The sequence below is a fragment of the Octopus bimaculoides genome, chromosome 10 (assembly GCF_046866305.1).
Source record: "Octopus bimaculoides isolate indiv1 chromosome 10, ASM4686630v1, whole genome shotgun sequence".
NCBI classification, from domain to species: domain Eukaryota; kingdom Metazoa; phylum Mollusca; class Cephalopoda; order Octopoda; family Octopodidae; genus Octopus; species Octopus bimaculoides.
The window spans coordinates 35,733,472-35,754,679 of record NC_142937.1 but is presented as its reverse complement, the minus strand read 5'-3'; the positions used below and the strand labels follow the sequence as shown (position 1 = coordinate 35,754,679).

The 21,208-nt window shown below is 35.4% G+C and overlaps 1 long non-coding RNA gene across 1 annotated transcript in view; it reads left to right on the top strand.

Moving 5' to 3' along the window:
* The first annotated feature begins 1,518 nt into the window (after nt 1-1,518).
* LOC149133528 (uncharacterized) overlaps nt 1,519-21,208 on the top strand; it is a 118,622-nt gene continuing 98,932 nt past the window's right edge. Inside the window, exon 1 of the long non-coding RNA XR_016243389.1 lies at nt 1,519-1,850. This is a non-coding gene — a long non-coding RNA (uncharacterized LOC149133528). The remainder of the gene's footprint in view (nt 1,851-21,208) is intronic.

Sequence of the window (21,208 nt, the reverse complement as noted above, 5' to 3'; positions counted from 1 at the left end):
GATTAGAGACAAATACTTTCCTCTCTGGTCAATCTCTCATCAACTTTTTCAAGTATCACTTGAAAAGGAAGGTGAGAGTAGAGAGGCAAGTGTTGTCTAGCAAATGTTTCGAAAAAAGATGGATACATGTAGCAAGAATGGCACGTATAAATGACGAAGCCACCTTGACCATGATTCTATAAAACGTTTTAAAATTTTGTAAACAGAGAAATTTTATTTAACAAACTGTGACGCTAAAGACCGAGGTTACCGTGGTCTTTTCGTAGGTTTTTCTTTCCACGGATAACCTCCCCATTTATTGGGAATTTTTTGTATTATTTCGTATTTTTTGTAAATACCCCAAACGTTTTGCGATGTTTTTTTTTTTTTTTTTTTTTCATCGTTGTCCCCACTTTTGTTTTTTTTTCTGCTTTGTTTTCGACCCCCTCGAAAAGAAAAACTCTACATTTGTATTTTGTCCCCTCTGTGTTGAGCCCTGTGTGGCTAATAAAGAAACCTATCTATCTATCTACCTATCTATATGTCTGTCTGTATGTATGTATGTATCTGTCTATCTATCTGTCTATCTGTCTGTCTATCTGTTTATCTATCTGTCTGCCTATTTGTCTAACTATCTAACTATATATGTACCACTTAGTCTATCTATGTATGAATGCATATATATATATATATATATATATATATATATATATATATAACTATGTATCCATCTATTTGTTTATCTATCTCCAGCCTCTCACTCCCCCTTTAAATGCTTATATATGTATGTATATATATATAAATATATATATATATATATGTATATGGGTATGTGTGTGTGTGTATGTATCTGTGTAAGTACGTACGTATGTATGCATATCTGTGCATTATATATACATATAAATACACTCATATACATATACACACATATGAAAGGAAGACACAAGGAAACAAAGAAGAAAACACTTATAAACAAACGATCAAAAGAAAAAAAAATGCATTTCTGTATTTGTTAGCGACTGTGCGGGCACGCCTGTGTCTGAAAGTGAGAGAGGGTGAGTGAGAGAAAGATAGACAAGAGAGTTAATATACTTAAGCACCTCTTGTATTTCATTTGCTGCGATATCTACTTCCCGAGTAACAACAACAATAACATCAATAATGATAATAACAATAACAATAATAATAATAATAATAATAATAATAATAATAATAATAATAATATAAAAGAGCAACAACTACAACAAAATCCACAAGAACAATACAAAAAAGCAAAGGAAGAAATATGTTGACGTTATGAAAAGGACCGGCGTCATAATTCAATATCTGAATACAAGACTTTCACTGAGCGTCATAGGATATGGTTATGCCGGTATTGCTTGCCGTGGAAACTAGAAGTAGTAGTAGTAGTAGTAGTAGTAGTAGTAGTAGTAGTAGTAGTAGTAGTAGTATTATTATTATTATTATTAGTAGTAGTAGTAGTAGTAGTAGTAGTAGTAGTAGTAGTGTTTTTCATGTTGTGGTTGGTGATGCTGCCGCCGTACGTAGTTGATGTCGGTATGTGTCTGTTGCCGAAGAAGGGAATTGAATTTGAGGATGAGAAAGGAATAAGAGATACTAGAGAAATGGATGAGCCTGGAGAAGGAAGATGAGACAAAATAGAAATAGGAGGAGGAAGGGGAGGACGAGTAGGAGGAAGAGGAAGAGGAAGTAGAAGATAGACGAGGAGGAGGTGTTGGTGATGGAGGCCAAGGAGGAACAGACACCAGCTATAGTGTTTTTGAAGGAGATCTATATATCACTATTAGCAAAGCAACTCAATTGTAAAGTGTTGACACTTGCGTCGTTCAACAACCGAGTCGTGGTTCGTGGTAAGTGTGATATTTCTTTCTTCTAACGTTAACGGCCGTAATGTCATTAAGAGAAAAGTGTCTTTACGTGACGACAATAGGGTCGCTTTTGACAGTTCGTCGAGGTCAACGTGGCAGTGGTGGGGTGGTGGTGGTGGTGGTGGTGGTGGTGGTGGTGGTGGTGGGCGTGGTGAGAGTGGTGATGGTGGTGATGGTGGCGCGAGTGGTGGTGGTGGTGGTGGTGAGAATGGTAGTGGTGGTGGTGGTAGTGGTGAGAGTGGTGGTGAGATTGGTGGTGAGAGTGGTGGTGAGAATGGTGGTGGTGGGCGTGGTGAGAGTGGTGATGGTGGTGATGGTGGCGAGAGTGGTGGTGGTGGTGGTGGTGAGAATTGTAGTGGTGGTGGTGGTGGTGGTGAGAGTGGTGGTGAGAGTGGTGGTGAGAATGGTGGTGAGAGTGGTGATGGCGGTGCTGGTGGTGCTGGTGATGGTGGTGAGAGTGGTGGTGAGAGTGGTGGTGAAAGTGGTGATGGTGGTGCTGATGGTGAGTGTGGTGCTGGTGGTAGTGAGAGTGGTGCTGGTGATGAGAGTGGTAGTGGTGGTGGTGAGATTGGTGGTGGTGAGATTGGTGGTGGGGGTGAGAGTGGTGCTGGTGGTGGTGGTGGTGGTGGTCAGAGTGGTGGTGGTGGTGGTGGTGGTGGTGGTGGCGGCGGTAATGGTGGTGGTGGTGGTGGTGGTGGTGGCCGTGGTGAGAGTGGTGATGGTGGTGATGGTGGCGAGAGTGGTGGTGGTGGTGGCGGTGGTGGTGAGAATGGTAGTGGTGGTGGTGGTGAGAGTGGTGGTGAGAGTGGTGGTAAGAATGGTGGTGAGAGTGGTGATGGTGGTGCTGGTGGTGAGAGTGGTGGTGCTGGTGGTGCTGGTGATGGTGGTGAGAGTGGTGGTGAAAGTGGTGATGGTGCTGCTGATGGTGACTGTGGTGCTGGTGGTAGTGAGAGTGGTGCTGGTGGTGAGAGTGGTAGTGGTGGTGGTGAGATTGGTGGTGGGGGTGAGAGTGGTGGTGGTGGTGGTGGTGGTCAGAGTGGTGGTGGTGGTGATTGTGGTGGTGATGGTAGTGGTGGTGGTGGTAGTGGTGATGGTGGTGGTGATGGTGGTGGTGGCGGTGATGGTGGTGGTGGTGGTGATGGTGGTGGTGGTGGTATGGTGGTAGTGATGGTGGTGGTGGTGGTGGTAGTGGTGATGGTGGTGGTGGCGGTGGTGGTGGCGGTGATGGTGGTGGTGGTGGTGATGTTGGTGGTGGTGGTGGTGATGGTGGTGGTGGCGGTGATGGTAGTGGTGCTGGCGGTGCTGGTGGTACTAGTCGTAGTGATGGCGCGGGGGTGGCAGCGGTGGGGATAGAAAGACAGATATTAGTGGCGGTGATGATGTTGACAAGAATGCCGGTAATTTTGATGACGATGATCGTCGTAGTGATGATGATGATGATGATGATGATGATGATGATGATGATGATGATGATGATGATGATGATGATGATGAAGATGGTTTTGGTAGCAGTGGTATTTTTTATTTATTTTTTTTGTGTGCTATAGCTGGCTCTGTAAGTCAGTGGAAGTGGACAAAGAAAAATTTCATTCCATTCAAACTACAAGACAACGTTGTGTGAAAGGACACATGTTTTATAGCAACGATATTATTATTAGATATTTCTTTACCTTTATAAGCACACCATTCTCTCTCTCACTTTTCTTTTTCTCTTCCTCGCTTTCATACCATTCCGCTCTCACTCTTTCTTGCATCCTTTTCTCGCTCCTTACTCATATTCAGCCCTTGTTGTCTTCTTCTTCTTCTTCTTCTTCTTCTTCTTCTTCTTCTTCTTCTTCTTCTTCTTCTTCTTCTTCTTCTTCTTCTTCTTCTTCTTCTTCTTCTTCTTCTTCTTCTTCTTCTTGCTACTACCTTTCGTACTTTGTGTCTTCGTCGTCGTCGTAGTATAAAATGTCGTTTACTATAGTTGACTTATTGAAATATTATAATGTTAAATTTTTGTAGTGCAAACTATGTAAATGACAATAAAGTTTTTTTGGTATCCGAAAGATTACTGAATCTTTTGATACCCCATACGTTAAAATCGGAAACTAGGTTTTCGAATGTATAAGGAACTTACACTGGCGTGCACACACACACACACACTTTGCTTTATATTATATATATATATATATATATATATATATATATATATATATATATATATATATATATATATATATATATATATATATATACAGAGTGAGGGAGAGAGAGAGGGAGAGAGAGAGAGAGAGAGAGGGAGAGAGAGAGAGAAAGAGATATGTCATCCATTATATTTAATCGCATGTAGGCTTAAAGAAGAATACCTAGACACCGAGCCATGTACATGGACGCATGCGTGTATGTATGTGTGTATGTATTTACGTATTTATATTCGTATGTATGTGTGTATGCCTGTATGCATGCATGCATTTATGTATGTATATATGTATGTAAAACTCTTTTGTATAGTCCCTAGTAATTTAGATAAATGCCTTAAGATATTTGACCCAGTTGTCTGCTCTATTATTTTAAATACAGTAGTGATCAACTTTGCCTTTAGCCTTTCATGATCGCTAAGTAAATTATTTATTAATAACGAGTCTCTCTCTGTCTCTGTCTCTGTCTCTCTGTCTCTCTGTCTCTCTGTCTCTCCGTCTGTCTGTCTGTCTGTCTGTCTGTCTGTCTGTCTGTCTGTCTCTCTCTCTCTCTCTCTCTCTCTCTCTCTCTCTCTCTCTCTCTCTCTCTCTCTCTCTCTCTCTGCATTGTACTTTCGCATTAATGGTTCAACCTAGTCACACTGTGTCACAATAATTAGACCTGAGATTTAACATATTGATATATTTTATGAGCGCGTGCACTGCACACTGCATCTTGGTGCTTCTTCAGAGTGATTGCAGCCACGCTGTAGATAGCGTAGCATGCAATTTACCATATTTAAATAGTCCCTTGAATATCATTAATATTTATCATCTAAATAGTAATTTTATTCCTACTCTCCTCAAGAAATGTTTGTAATATTATGATAGCATTTTACATTCTGAGTTCACATTCCGCTGAGGTCGACTTTACCTTTTATGCTTTCACGGTCGAGAAAAGAAGTACCAGTTGAGTACTAATATCGAAGTGAATGCCTTGCCACCATTCCCGAACTTGCTGGCCTAGTGCCAAAATTTTAAACAGATATTACGATAGCTTAGAGATATTGGGGAGAAATACGTGGCTTTTAATATGTATCAACGGTTTTATTCCCGCTTTTCTCTGGTGTTTCGATGGCCTCGTTTTGTTTATTTTCTTATCGATCACTATAGTAGTTCTTGACATGATTATGATATCGTCAGAAAATCCACTAACATTACAAGAGTGATGCAGGAATTGCCATCTGAGACAATCCCATTTTGAAGTAAGAAATAATTTTTGTTGCCTCCTGATCCCGGAAATAAAAATTGCCTAAATAAATTGAGCGCATGACCCTGTCAAATGGGTTATACTAGTAATTCAAGACATAAGCTGATACTGCCACACTGCCAGGGAATTGTGGTAATAGTACACATGTCTGTGGAATGCTAAGCTACTTACAATGCTAATTAAATGAGCAGGTAATTCTGCGCAGCCAACATCTGAATCCAGGTCACAGTACTGAAAGAGATCCATTTGTTTACCTTATGTGTGTGTGCGCGTGTGCGTGTCATGTATGTATGCATGTATGCATGTGTGTGTTTGTGTATTTGTATGTGTGTGTTTATGTGTGTGAGAGTACACGTGTCTATTCGCTCTCTAGCTTTTTATCGAAGTATATAATTATCTTTGTGTGTATATATCAGCGTCTATTAGCTAAAATTTGCAAATTATCTACGTATGTCTGTGTATTTAAATGTCTGCGCATACTTACATATTTCTTTAGATTTTTGTGTTTCATACGGTGCCGGCAAGTGCTACTATAAAAGTGCAAAATCGTGCATATGTGTATGATTCTATGCACGCATATAAGCTTTTGTATTAATATCGATGCGTGAACGTGAATGTGCTTGTAATTCTTTATCTGCAAGTACATCATTTTAAGCTTGTGTGCGGATGTATGTGTGGATGTGTGTGTACCTGTGTGTGCGCGTGTGTGTATGTGTGCTTGGTGTGCGCAGGTGTCTACGTATGTAAATGTGTGTATTTCTGCTTGCGAGCAAAAAGGAATTTCAGGAATGTGAGATTCCTATATGTTTTATATAGAACAATGCATTTGAACTTTTAACCGCATACATTTGGCACATGTGTATATGCATATATATGTATGCTTGTGCATGTGTATATATGTATGCCTTTATAAATACATGTAATTTTGCGAATGTCAATATATATGTGTATATATGTACGTAAGTTCTAGATGTATAGGTTAACTATGTGGTGTGGGGTACGTAACGTGTGTGTAGTGTGCAGACGTGTGCCTGTATCAATTAGTGTGTTTGTCTTCAATAGGTGTTCAATTTGTGTGTTTGTCTTCTATAGGTATTCAATTTGTGTGTTTGTTTTCTACAAGATTATACCAGTAATTCAAGGGACATGCTAATACTGCCATATTGCCTTACTGCCAGGGAATTGTGGTAATAGTACACATGTCTGCAGAATGCTAAGCTACTTACAAAGCTAATTAAAAGAGCAGGTGTATTTATAAATAAGAGTGAAAATTATTGAAAAGGTTGCAAGATGCAGCGAAAATTTTAGAAAAATAAGAAAGAAATAAGTGGAAATTTTATCAGTGAGTATGTTAAATTATAAGGCACTAAAAAAGAATGATTCTCCCCATACACAACAGTATAAGCTTCAACACACGAACTCACATAAAGGATCTTGCAAACCAAATCTAAAAACGACATAGTTATAAATATTTATCACCAAATATCTGGATTATTTGTATATTATAACCGCGTTAATATTCATATATTTGCACACACACACATACATACTCAGGTGAAAGTTTGACTTTGCGACTGATTAATTGGAGTTTCAAATATAGAATTTATAGCAGCTGAAGATGAATAGGGTAAGATCTAAATAGAGGTAACTGATACTCCAAAACACCTTGTATTGTAATAACTAGTATTATGGGGTGTATTAACATAACTAGCCCTCCATATTACAGAATATTAAAGTAGCATAAGGGTTTATTATTTCTGATCCTATATTACTCTTTATTTTATTGCCATTTTTTCTTTCCAGCAATTTTCTTAAATTATAGTTTTTAATAACTAACTCAGAAGAGAAATGGTATCATACATGACCCTGGATAGGACCTCTATGACTGTTAAGAAAGAAGATCACCAGAGATCTTTATCAAAACCATGAAGTACACTCATAGATCTGGTGATGTTGTTCAAAGAGAATGAAATCGAAAGGACTATGTTAGGTTCATACCAACCCAAAAGAGTAACGGCCTAGCGATTGAACTTCCACACTGTTCGACAATCAAATCCCATGTGGGTTTGGTTGAATTGCATCTGTGGTTGAATGTACGTATTTACTCGAGACACTGTAGTGAGATCGAGCTGGAAACCACGCAGTTGTGAAACGAACGTCTTAACCACAAAGTCATGGCTACGCACTTTGCAGAGGAATGAAGCTAATTGATTAACATGTGATAAATAGGATCAACGTTCTAATTCAATTACCAAATATGGTATCTGTTCTCATTCCTTGGTTCAAATCCCTTGCAGCACATCTTTTGTTACAAAATCAGCGTGAATTTCCAGAGAGCACAACAGAAATTAAGTTCTTTATACCCTGCAGAGTTTTATTCTCCTGGTTCTGAAATGATATTTACTATAATAAGTTAGAAATTATGACAGTAATATCATAAAGTAAAATTTGATAAAATGTAATTAAACATTCGTCTGAAATCTATAACTTACGTAAGAAACAACAAAATATACCATAGAAGCTTTACTCTATATCAAAAGAATAGCAGAACCGATATGGAAGCACTTCACTATACATTTCATCCCACTAAATTTCTGTGCTATAGAATTTACTTTACTGAAATCATTCACGAATACGCAGCATGATTGCTCTTAGCACTCAAGGTTAATTTGAAAATGTCAAACAGCAATTAACCTTTTTACTTTCTACTTCCATTTTGAATGTGAGGTAAATCAGTTGAATTTAAAGAAATGTGTTGATAATTCCCTGCAGAATTTCGATAACGAATTCTTCTTATGTCTTTATTTCAGTTGTTCCTTAATAGTTCACAGTGCTGCTACTTTTAGCAGTGATTTTGCTGTGCTACTTGAAGAGTGTGAACGAGAAGAAGAGAAGAAGATGAAGAGGTGGAGGGAGAAAGCAAAGGAAATGGTATTATTAAGACATAAAGAAGAAAGAGTGATGCAACAGCCAAGTCAGATTAGGAAATAAAAATATAAGAAAACAGCCAAAAAGTGTGATTTCAAAGGAGATTTCAATCAGAAGCAACTGATTCCGGCTAAATAGGAACTTGTGTATCGCTATCTAGTGATTAGCAGTAATAAATTGAATTACACACTTGTGACACGGTTTCAATTATCGACGAGAGACATTTCGTGGAAAAACGTGATTAATAACTTCTGTTTTATAATAACAAACACCACAAAATCTACCAAACCAAAGCAAAATCAGAATACACACTCTCGTTCTTTCTCTCGTATTCTTTCTAACATACAGATATGTATGCGTGTGTGTGCGTGTGTGTATGTGTGTGCGTGTGAGTATGTGTGTATGTGTGTGTACGCGTGTGATTTTTACACACATAAATGGACACTTGTAAGTTTAATAAACATAAATTTACGTCTAAGAAATTAACTGCTTAGCTGAGCTTGATTATCGCCGGCTCACAAGAAGCGTTGGAATAATCCTATTATACATAAGATGTGTAGTGTTATTTATGTACGCGGAATGGAAACCGATGTATTTTTATTGTTAGGAAATTAGGATAATGATTTTAGTGATACTATTTTCAATTTCTCTTTTACCGACAAGTAGCTTTGAACAAAGCATCATTTATCTCATCTATTCATGACATGTGCATCTCTCACTTAATTTAGTCTGGTGACATACATTTCTAAGCAGTATTCTGTTTTATATTTGTTATCGTTATCGTAGTTATGATAATGTTGTACACCCCAGTACTAAATAAACCTACGTTTACAATTATAAAAATAATTTGTTCAAAGGATACAGCTAAACAATTAAATGAAAAATGGCATCTTTTCCAATTTAATTAAACAATAGTCATATGAGTTTTGTTGTTGTTTAGCGACTGGTCAGTTTTATTAAGATGATCAATGGTATTACACGTATGAACCAGCTGCGTCTACACTATATTTAATATGAGTTATGAAAGGTTTCTGGCTTTGGGTAAAAGAAAAATACAGGAGAATCAGTTAATTATGATACTATACTATTCAACATATTCCCCTCACAGATTGACACAGTTATTGCAACGGTCCTTCAGTTTTTCTTGACCTCCAACCAGGCTTTTCCTGATATCCTTGAAGCCAAGAACTTACATCCTTACAACGAAATGTGTCCTTTCTTCTTTTAACACTTTAATGAGTGGCTCGATGGTGATTTGGCTGCTATTTTTAGTTACTGCTATATCAAAAAATTATCCAAACTCATTCATAGTTGACTAGAAAAGATCGAAAACATGTACAACTAATTGCAGAAATTGTGGAGATGAGGTGAATAAAAGTTAAGTTCAGCAATATTTAATCAACATCTCGTTAGCGGTGTCTTTTAAAATGATGCAATGCATAGCCGAGCCGTATTCTTTCATTTTGTTGAACTTATTTTATATTATTGTCGTTATGCTAGGAGTTTGTTTCGGTTCCTTTAGCTTATACTTAGGAATGGTCATTCGAAGTATTGAATGATCCCACATTCATTACAAAACATTTTCTGCTTTACACTTGTGGCGAAAGAATTTAGCAAAATGCATACAAACACTCGAAACAATAATATGTTCGTTAAATCAAAAGCATAAACTCGATTATTTTACTAGATTCAATTCATCACACAGTTTAACAACACTACTTTGCCTTCGAATGGTTTAACATTCAAACCTCTTAATAGCAAACATTCAGGCTGTCATTTTGTCTGAGAATAGATTTCACTCTCAACTGCGCCTATATGTATGTATGTATGTATGTATGTATGTATGTATGTATGTATCTATCTATCTATCTATCTATCTATCTATCTATCTATCTATGTATCTAGCTAGCTAGGCATCTACGTTTACGTCTGTGTGTACATTGTGTATGTATATATGTACGTTATGTACGTATTATGTATATATGTATGCATATGTATATATATATATATATATATATATATATATATATATATATATATATATATATATATATATGTATGCATATGTATATATTTATATATATATGTGTGTGTGTGTGTGTGTGCGTGTGTGTGTGTATGTGTGTGTGTGTATGTATGTATTAATATATATATATATATATATATATATATATATATATATATATCAATCGATTTAAATTTCTTTTCTATTTGAAAATTGGTTATGAAAGACGTGTAATCTTTTTATTATATTTATCTTATGATATTTACTTTGCTTTATATTATACTCATTTATTTTGCTTTTAATTATTAATTTTTCTATATGTGATAGTGGATTTTCACCGATGAGTTCTTGAAAATTGGTTATTTTCCCTAAAACTATATATATTTTATATATACTTTATCTATAAGGCTCAATTTAATTTTAATTTTTTATAAATTGATTTTAATTTAGTTTTTTACCTGTAATTTTGGATTTTGTCCCTAATAATATTATTATATATATATATATATATATATATATATATATATATATATGAGAGAGAGGGAGAGAGAGAGAGAGAGAGAGAGAGAGAGAGAGAGAGAGAGAGAGAGAGAGAGAGAGCAAGAAAGTTGTGGAAAGGTTACATTATTCTAATTTTATCACTGCAGAGTTGCACTTAATATAATACCTAATTCCATCGAAGAAAAGAAGATATACATATTTTATGTAAAATGCGCAGAAATAAACCAAAATATTAAATAAGAATAAGGATGAAGCATCATGTCATAAACAGATCTTATTCAACCGATTTTCACATACCTCCTCGTCGTTGGCCACTGAATGTAATTACACACCAATGTTGTCGAAGTTAACATTAATAATAGTGTCTGAAAATATCTCACAAATCTATAACGAATATCATATTAAACAATGATGCACGATACCATGTAAAATTTGCGCCAAAAATATGTCTGTATAAGAAAGTATATCTCAGTAATTATGAATTTCTATGTAGGGAAGAAGTATTTTTATATACAATGGCTGTTTTGGTTCTCATCACTGAAATTTGGTGTATCGGATACTGAATTGACAAAAAATTATGCGCTAAAGAAGGGGAGGATTACCATTTCGAATGAGGTGGATCATATCAGCTTTAAATGAGAAACACACCGAACAAAGAACTATTTTATAGACCAAGGAATATTAATCAAGAATTTAAATCCTCTACTCTTATAGACCTTGTAATTAGTGTGCAGGCAAAATGTTACGAAGACGAATGTGTCTGAATTAATTACTTCTCTATAAACACTAATTTATTGTAGTATTTAAATCAAAGATTTCATTTAAAAGAATTGCCTTTTCGACGGAAAATGTTTCACATTAAGCTTCGGTGCGCTTAGAAATCAAGATCCATCAGTCGATAGAATCGTATATTCTCTGCAGAATTTATAACACTATTACGTATTTAAATCGGTGTAGCAATATATGCTGATTCAGAGATAACTAATCCATATGTTCTATGGTGTATTTCCTAATCTTCCAGCGATCATTTGAATATATTTTACATTCTAAGTGATAAATTGCCAATGTGTACAGTCATCCACTCAAATACAATTCCTTAGAAATTATTCCTTCACTAACGGCACTAAATTAGAAAATATTTGGACGCCACAATTCCCAAACTTCATTGCCTGGAAATCTCATACTCCACCACTATTTGTATATCAAATGCATATTATACACTGTCAATATATTATATTATTAGCAATTTATTGTAAATTCCCAAATATCAGTAACAGAGATGAATTAGATGTAACGTATAGTTATATGGAATATATTTAATCTCCCCCTCCCTCCGATATTTTCCCGAATTAACACGCATCCAACCAATAGGTATAATCTCCCGATAATTCACACATTTATGCACATGCTGTGTCCACTTATCTCCTCTGTACATGTACTAGCATCTCACTTCTATATGTATTTCCGTCTCTTTCATTCGTATATACCATTTCATAATCAACTCACGTATTTTATCTATCTGTTGTCGTTATACATATATATATATATATATGTGTGTGAGTGTGTGTGTGTGTGTGTGTGTGTACATATATAAATATGTGTATGTATATATATATATATATATATATATATATATATATATATATATATATATATATATATATATATATATATGTGTGTGTGTGTGTGTGTATATATGTATATATGTGTATATATATATATATATATATATATATATATATATATATATATATATAAATATATATATATATATATATATATATGTACATACAAAGTGAAAGAGATATAAGTGAGTGTGTATGCGTTAGGTTCATGCGTACACACACGCACACACTCATATGAATAAATGCATGTGTGTGTAAATATACATATATACATTTTCATGCTTGTGCGTATATTTATATCTACATATGGAGTAGAGCTTTATTTTGCTCAGTTCTACTGAATCCCCCTCCATCTTAATCTTCTTCATTTCATATGTACACATTAATTCCAATACTCATGATCAATCTCTTTCTATAAATATCTATCTATCTATCTATATGTCTATATATCTATCTATCTATCTATCTATCTATCTATCTATCTATCTATCTATCTATCAATGTTTCTTTCTATATCTCTGCGTCTATCTATGCATCTAACTATCTGTTTATCTATCTGTTCTTTCTCTCCATCCCGGTAGTTTAATACTCTGCTTTTTACATAAGACACTGCAGCTATACAATATCTCTGGTACAGACTAATTGTCCTATAAATCATATACAATATTTCGAATAATTCATTAAATCATTGCTATTTCAGTCGAATGCCAATGATCTATAATGAACAGGAATTATTCAAAGATTCCAGATATATGCAAACCTTTCTTATTACGGAAATAGAAGGCAGGATTAATTAATTATTTCACTAATTTAAATTAATTCACAAATCTTACGATCATCAACTTGTATATACATCCACACACGTCAACACACGCACGCGCTCATATGTACATAAATTTACTCGCATAGTTAACGGCGTTCCCGTATAGAACTGCAAATATGTGAGTATTTACGTGTATCCATATATCTGTATGTGTGTACGTATACAGAGCGAGACAAGAGCGTATGTGTACGTATATAAGTATTTGCTCATGTTTCAACTGCCTTCACGGATTTGATTGATATTGTGCTAGGACTTCGGATTCCAAAGTATCACAGTTCGAATAAAACCGATGAACTGTTACTCAATCAGATATATTATATATATGTATATACACTGTGTGTGGTGTGTATGTGTGTGTATGTGTGTGTGCGTGTGTGTGTGTGTGTGTGTGTATGTGTGTGTGTGTGTGTGTGTGTGTGTGTGTGTGTGTACGAGGAACGTCTTACAGGTTCCTTCTACTAAATCCTCTCACAAGCGTTTCGTTGGGCTGGAGCTATATTGGATAACACTTTCCGAAGGTGACCATATTGCTGGGAAACAAACTTCTTACCAAATAGCCATACATGTACTTATACAAACACACACACACACACACACACACACACACACACACACACACACACACACGACCAAACTCACACACGCACAGACCCACACACCTACACACAACCATACGCACAGGCAGACACACATACATACATACCTACATAACTACATACATATATACATAATACCTATATACATATACATATCTCAATATATATATATATATATATATATATATATATATATATATATATATATATAAACATACAGAGGGAGAGAAAAAGAAAGAGAGGAAAAGGAAAAGATGGAAGAAAAGATGGACATGTGGAAGGGCGCGTATATGTCCCTGTGTGCTTTTGTGTATTTATGCGACATCTTGGTAACTTGCAGGTTCAATTTGGTACATTCAATTATTTTAAAGGACATATAAACACTTTTCCTTTGAAATACAAATACTAACCATGAATTAAATTTTAAAATCACATGAGTTTGGTATTTACTCTTGACATCTTCCACTTTTTCACCTGTTACACATTTATTTCACTACTTTCCCCCCTTACTGCTGTTTTCATAAATCTTTATTCATTCAGCTTTGACTAGTTCTAAGTTGGCCTTAGGATTAGTGAACACGCAGAAAAGTTTGGCAGCAAATTGCAATTCTCAAGCAACTTAGTACATAACATCTTATTTATACATAATAGAACATGAGTTGAGCTATGTTTAAGATGTAAAACTCTGGGTTGGTTTTACTTTTATGCCTACTTTCCCTAATAAAACATACCCAGCTTTGGACTTCTTTTTAACCAATAATTTGCACGTTTTCTTCGAAACCATCACCAACACTGCTGATGTTTTAGATGAGATAGTCTATGGAGCATCTTTAAAATACGAGCCAGTCATCAGCTTTGATTTAGATAATTATTCTTTGAAAAATATGAATCTTGACATGAATACAAGCTATTGATAATATATTGTTGCCTAATTAAGGTGTCGGGATGTCAGAATCATTAGCATGCTGGGAAAAGTACTTAGTGACGTTTCGTCCGTCTTTACGTTCTGAGTTGAAAAAACCGCCGAAGTTGACATTGACTTTCATCCTTTAAGTACTAGCTGAGTACTGGAGTCGATGTAAGTGGCAAACTCCCGGCCCTGGACTTGCTGGCTGTGTGCCAAAATTTGAATGCAGTAGTACATTTTTGCTGTATACCAGTTCAGCTCACGTTCTCCCAGATCATCTTTTACTTCCTTCAGACTTAGAACAGTATTATTTAATGTTTGTCTCTCTTTTATGAGACAGTAACGTGTGATTCTTGGAACATTTGACTGGTATTTCCAGCAGCGACAGACACCACTTAGTCGCTGGAAACTTTGGCAGTATGTAATGATAGATTAATCTCATTGCGTTTAGTTTCGATTTTCTCTGGCATAACTGACGTCCCACTGGAGTTAATTTTTATCATTCACATCTCCTAGGTGTTAAAATATAATAACAGTAATATATCAATTTCAAGTATAGAGGGTAGAAGGCCATCTATAACAGCAATATATTGCCTATATTTCATGGCCAGTAATTCACGACTCTAATACTTTCATGTACCTATGGAGATGACATACAAGCAGAAGCTTGTTAATCATTCTATCCAGAATATATCCATATATTAACCTGATTGCGAGTTCTCAAAGATTGTAGAATGAAAAGAAAGAATCATATGTTGCCGCAACAGAAGCTGGTAAATCTACTGGTGAGGAAGTAATATAACGATAAGAACGCAGATTTTAATCCCAACTGTAGGTCGGTTTCACATTTACTTATAAAACTTAGGTGTTCCATTCGTGATTGTATGATTAAAGAAATTCACTACTAATCCAAGCGATTTTCAGCTCCAGATCATAACTAAAAACAATGGACAAGTGTCATAGCTTAGTCACGGAATGCCTATTATATCCATGTAGATGTGTGTGTGTGTGTGTGTGTGTGTGTGTGTATGTGTGTGGGTGTGTGTGTGTGTGTGTGTGTGTGTGTCTGCGTGTGTGTTTACACGAAAACATATAATATGTGTAGTGCTTTTCATAAAAGTTAACTTGACGTTGTCTCCCTAAAATTGTCTGATAAGGAAGAATATATATATATATTTATATATATATATATATATATATATATATATATATATATATATATATATATATATATATATATATATATATACGCATGCTGGCCACTGGTAGAATATTTCTCTGAATGTTCTACCCTAAATATTTTCATAGTAAAAGTTTTCATAATTTTTAAGAACATTGCTACGTAATTTTTACTTGCAACTGATTGTAGCTGCGCCTACGCGGTGGATTTGAAAAAATTATAATGTATATAGATGGAACAGGTGTGTCTTCAGTGTTCCACAAATATACATTAATTATAGCACCCTTATTGATGAGACACGGATGGCAAATTATTTTATTTGTTCATTGATGTCGAAACTCGAGTATAAGTGGTACTATTGAAATGTTCGATGATGTTTTCCCTTGAGTAAACACAAACACTCTTTCTTTCTCTCTCTCTCTCTCTCTCTCTCTCTCTCTCTCTATCTCCCTCTCTCTCTCCCTCTCTCCCTCTCTCCCTCTCTTCCTCTCTCCCTCCCTCTTCCTCACTCTCTCCTTCTCCCTCTTCAACCATACCACATTCCCTTCACTAAAGAAAGTCTCTCTCTTCTTCCGTGTCTTCCCCACTATCTTTTCCTTTAACTTAACACTTAACAATATTTGACCACTTAACAACAGCTTTCATTGTTAACTAACTTTCTATTTTCACATCTCCCTTCGTTGTCACACATTTAACCTTGGCATATTCTTTTCCACTCTAGGCACAAGGCCCAAAATTTTTGGGGAGGGAACCAGTCGATTAGATCGACCACAGTACGAAACTGGTACTTAATTTATCGACCCCGAAAGGATCAAAGACAAAGTTGACCTCGGTGGAATTTAAATTAGCCTTGGCGTATTAATATATCGTTTGCGGTTGTTATATATTTTTCGTGCTTAACCACCGGTATCGATCGTAAAGTACAACTCCAGGCTGGTATAATAGGCGAAATTTTAGCGTCGTCTGTGATACCTTGCCAAATATTTTTCCACTCTTTATGATTAGTGGTAGGAAAAAGAGACATTCGGAGTGCCTGTAGCCCAACGATACCTCGTGGATCGATGCTCCGTCTGAATCATTATTCGGGCTGTATGAACAAGAAAATGTGCTGCATAAAATGAAATAATTGGTGGCATACATCTTGGTTTCAAATTAGACACAAAGCCAGCATATTTGAGAGAGGGAGTACGTGCATTACATCGACCCCAGTGCTCAAATTGTACTTATTTTATCGACCCTGAGAGGATGAATGGCAGAGCCAACCACGTAGATATTTAAACCCAGAACATAGAGACGGGGTAAATGTCCCTGAGTATCTTTCCTGGCTTGCTAACAATTCTGCCAGAACGGTACATATATGTTGTCGTCTAATCGGAGTCTAGACAGAGAATCGTTACAAATCCGTTTTATATCTTAGAGATCTATATTTTCAGATTGACGTTAATTCAAAGCAGCATGCACAGAAGAAATAGTGCAGTGTCAATGTATCATTATTTTCTGAGCTCACTTCCCAGAGAAATACGCTTACAAGATCTCAAAAAAACACTGTTACAACGCCAATATCCCTCCACACTCATACATCTTGGAATAAAACGTGCCAAGGAACTTGACAAAAACACACTAAAAACCAACCAACATAATAACACACCCAACCCTAAAATACTTCCATACATCTCCACCCATAACCCCAAAAACATCGAAGCATACACCAAAATTAAACAAAACCTCCCCTTACTCACCACAGACCCGAAAATGAACAATATCATTAATACACACAAAGTCCTTAAATGCAAAAGGCAACACAAATCTTTGAAAACCTTATTAACCAATTCCAAACTACATACACCACTTCCACCCCCATCAGTTAAAAAATGTGCACGCCCTAATTGTGGTACCTGCCCCTACCTACTTGAAGGCTCTGAATTTACCTTCAAACGAGGAACAAAGTATAAAATTAAAACCAATTTCTCTTGTTCCTCTGGTAACCTCATTTATATCCTCACTTGCGCAGGTTGCCAAAACTTCTATAACGGACAGACGAGCCTCCCATTGCGTAGAAGAGTAGCTGTCCATAAGGAACAAATAAACCTCCCTCAATACCGCCAAATTCCACTCAGTGGCCACATAGACTCTTGCGCCAGAAACAAAAACCCTAAATTCATTATATTCCCTTTCTATCAATGTAAAGACAGAATCTCCACACAAGAAAGAATCAACAAGGAGAATCTTTTCATAGAGAAATTCCAACCATTTCTTAACACACACACCCCTCAGTGACCTTATTTCTCTATGAACAGACACAAACTTCCTGTTGAAAAAGAGTTCATAACTCCAACTAAAAACACTTGTCTCCCCTTACACACACTTCCTGTTTTGACACCACATTTCCTGCTTAACACAAACTTTTAACCCTTTTTTTAAACCTAACAAAGCTCTCAACTCTCATGCATCCTTATTTTTCCTACCAGTTTATACATGAACTACTATTGAACTACAAAAGCTCAAAGACAATATAATGTATGGGTTTATTTATTTTTTTATATATTATTGTTTTATATATTATTTTCTTCATTTTGTACTTCTTTGTAAAAAAACATTTTTTTATTCTCCTTCTTGATAATTTGCTTTTCGCAATGAAAACCGGTTAGAAGAAATCTTTATTAAAATATGCTTCCAGTTTAGCATTCTGGCTTTTTTTCATTTTCCTATATATATATATATATATATATATATATATATATATATATATATATATATATATATATATATATATATATATATATATATATATTGACTTCTTGACACAGGCAGCCATTGTCACTTCTAGTTTTTATTCTGCAGTCTGTTTACCGATGTCCTGATAGTATCATTATCATTACTCTTTCATTACTCCCTTCGTTTTTCTCCTTTATTTCCTCTTTATCCCCTTGGCTTTCTATCTATTAATTTATTATCTCAAATACATCGGTATAAACTCAAAAATACCCGTATATAGCCTTATACATCCACAACCATTCTTAAAAGAAATATCAGTTGCGTTGAACCAAGACTTGAATAATTCACAAGAGAAACATTACGTCGTTCTAAAATGAACAGCACACAGAGTATATTCACTAATTCAGGTTCAGAATGAAAAGTAATTCCACTACAGTGCCTTGTTCTCTCTTAAAACTGCTGCTCCACTATCTCAGCGTATCGAAAATTTATTGCTCTGCCTCGGAGATAAATCTATATTTTTGCATAATTTTTACGTACTGAACAAAATGCAAGAAGGTAGTATCGAACTGGAAACAAAGAAATATACTTCATATAAGTAACGCCTCACCTAAAAAGAGTAATAAACCTGCATTTTGATACCTAGGATATTCCACCACTATTTCTAACAGGCCATGTAAGCAGAAATAGGATGCTCGTTAGCTGCCTCATTAGCACTCTCATTAGCTCCTGCGATGGCTCGTGTGATGTCTGTTATAACATAAAGTAATACGGATTAATATTATAAAACAATAATATATAGTATCTAATATCATTTCAAAATGAAAGTGCATTTAAATAAAAATAGAAAAAAAATGAGTTAATAGCAACAAGATGGGAGCAAAAGCAGCAATTAACAACAATGATATTATACAAAAAAATGAGAAATCAACGTATCAACTTACCAACCGAAACAAGTACAAGAACCCAGAACAACATTTACATAAAAGCGCCAAAAGATAAATTGAACGATAAAGAGAGGATGAAGTATATGAGAAGAAATTAAAACTGGAAATCCAATTAAAGTTTTGTTTAAGACAAGAGAAAACAACGAGGTAAATTAAAATAGTATTTTATAAAAAAAAAAAACGTACAAGAATATTACATAATAGCAGAATGGAAAAGAAAGAAGACATTAAATGTTGTCACTGACTCATGATAAGCGGCTTTATCTAAATCACATAAAAAAGTTTGAAATATCAAATTGTGACTTAAAACAAGATTCTTAATGAGATAAAAGCTCTCTTGCTTCCCCCACCCCGTCTCTCCCCTGGCTTCCCCTAGCACAGCATTTCTCAATGTGTTTTCGTTGTGTATGTGTATGTACGTGTATATAAATATGTGTGTGTATATAACCAATTGGTTGCTCAATTCATTTCTCGGCATTTAAATAAATCAAATAAAGCAAATTTATCATTTTAGAAAAACAAAAAACAAAAACAATACGAATGAATAACAAGAAATTCGTCGTAATAACACAAACATGAACTTCATGATTATATACATATGTGTGTGTTTGTGTATGTGCATGTTTGTGTGTGTGTGTGTGTACGTGTTTGTGTATGTGTATGTATTTGTGTGTGCATTTTCAAACATACACACATACATACAATATATATGTATATGTGTGTGTGTGTGTATGTATATATATTTACATAAACATACAATACTCTCGTAGAAACACGTGTATGTATACATATATATGCGTGTGTTTGTGCCTGTATAAAACGTGTACATTCTTAAATAAAGTATACGTATGGATATATGTAAATTAGTACGCATGTATGTATGTATGTATTGATGTTTGTATGCGTGCATATAAACAATGATATAATGTGTACGTAAACAGTATGTGTGTACTTTACTAACGAATACGGAACTGTTTTATCGGATAACACTTCGTATTTCACGGCTTCTTGAGTGTCAGGATGTAAACCATCTTGAACAGGTCATCAATGATTATAGGAGGTAGGACCAGTTGAAGGAAGTGTGTGTGGGGGGGGGGGGGAGAAATACAAACGAAGAAAGTTAAAGAGAAAGGGATCTTGCAGTTTCTAAAGAATGAAGACGGGAGAGAAGCTGCGTTCGGAGAGTAGGAAACAGAGAGAAAGAATATAGTAGAATGGAAACACACACACACACACACACACACATATGTATAAACACACACACATACACACACGCATATATATATATATATATATATATAAAGTGTAGTATATTGCCACTTAAGTGTGGCTGACCCCTAGGGGTGGATGTTACTGTTGCTTTTAGCCCCAGGAGCATCCACCCCTAGGGGTCTGCCACACTTAAGTGGCAATATACTACACTTTATCGTGCAGTTACTGTTAATACTTCATTTAGAGAATTAACATTGCTTATATATATATATATATATATATATATATATATATATATATATATATATATATATATATGGCAAATGAAAGACGGAAGATGGAATATACGAGAATTTATTAATCACCACAATTGTTTCGGCACACCTACCGTCAATCCGTCATCGGTGGAACGCTCAACAACAGGTTCAGGAACAGCCGGCGGTGCAGACGTATCTTGTCGGGTGATAAATAG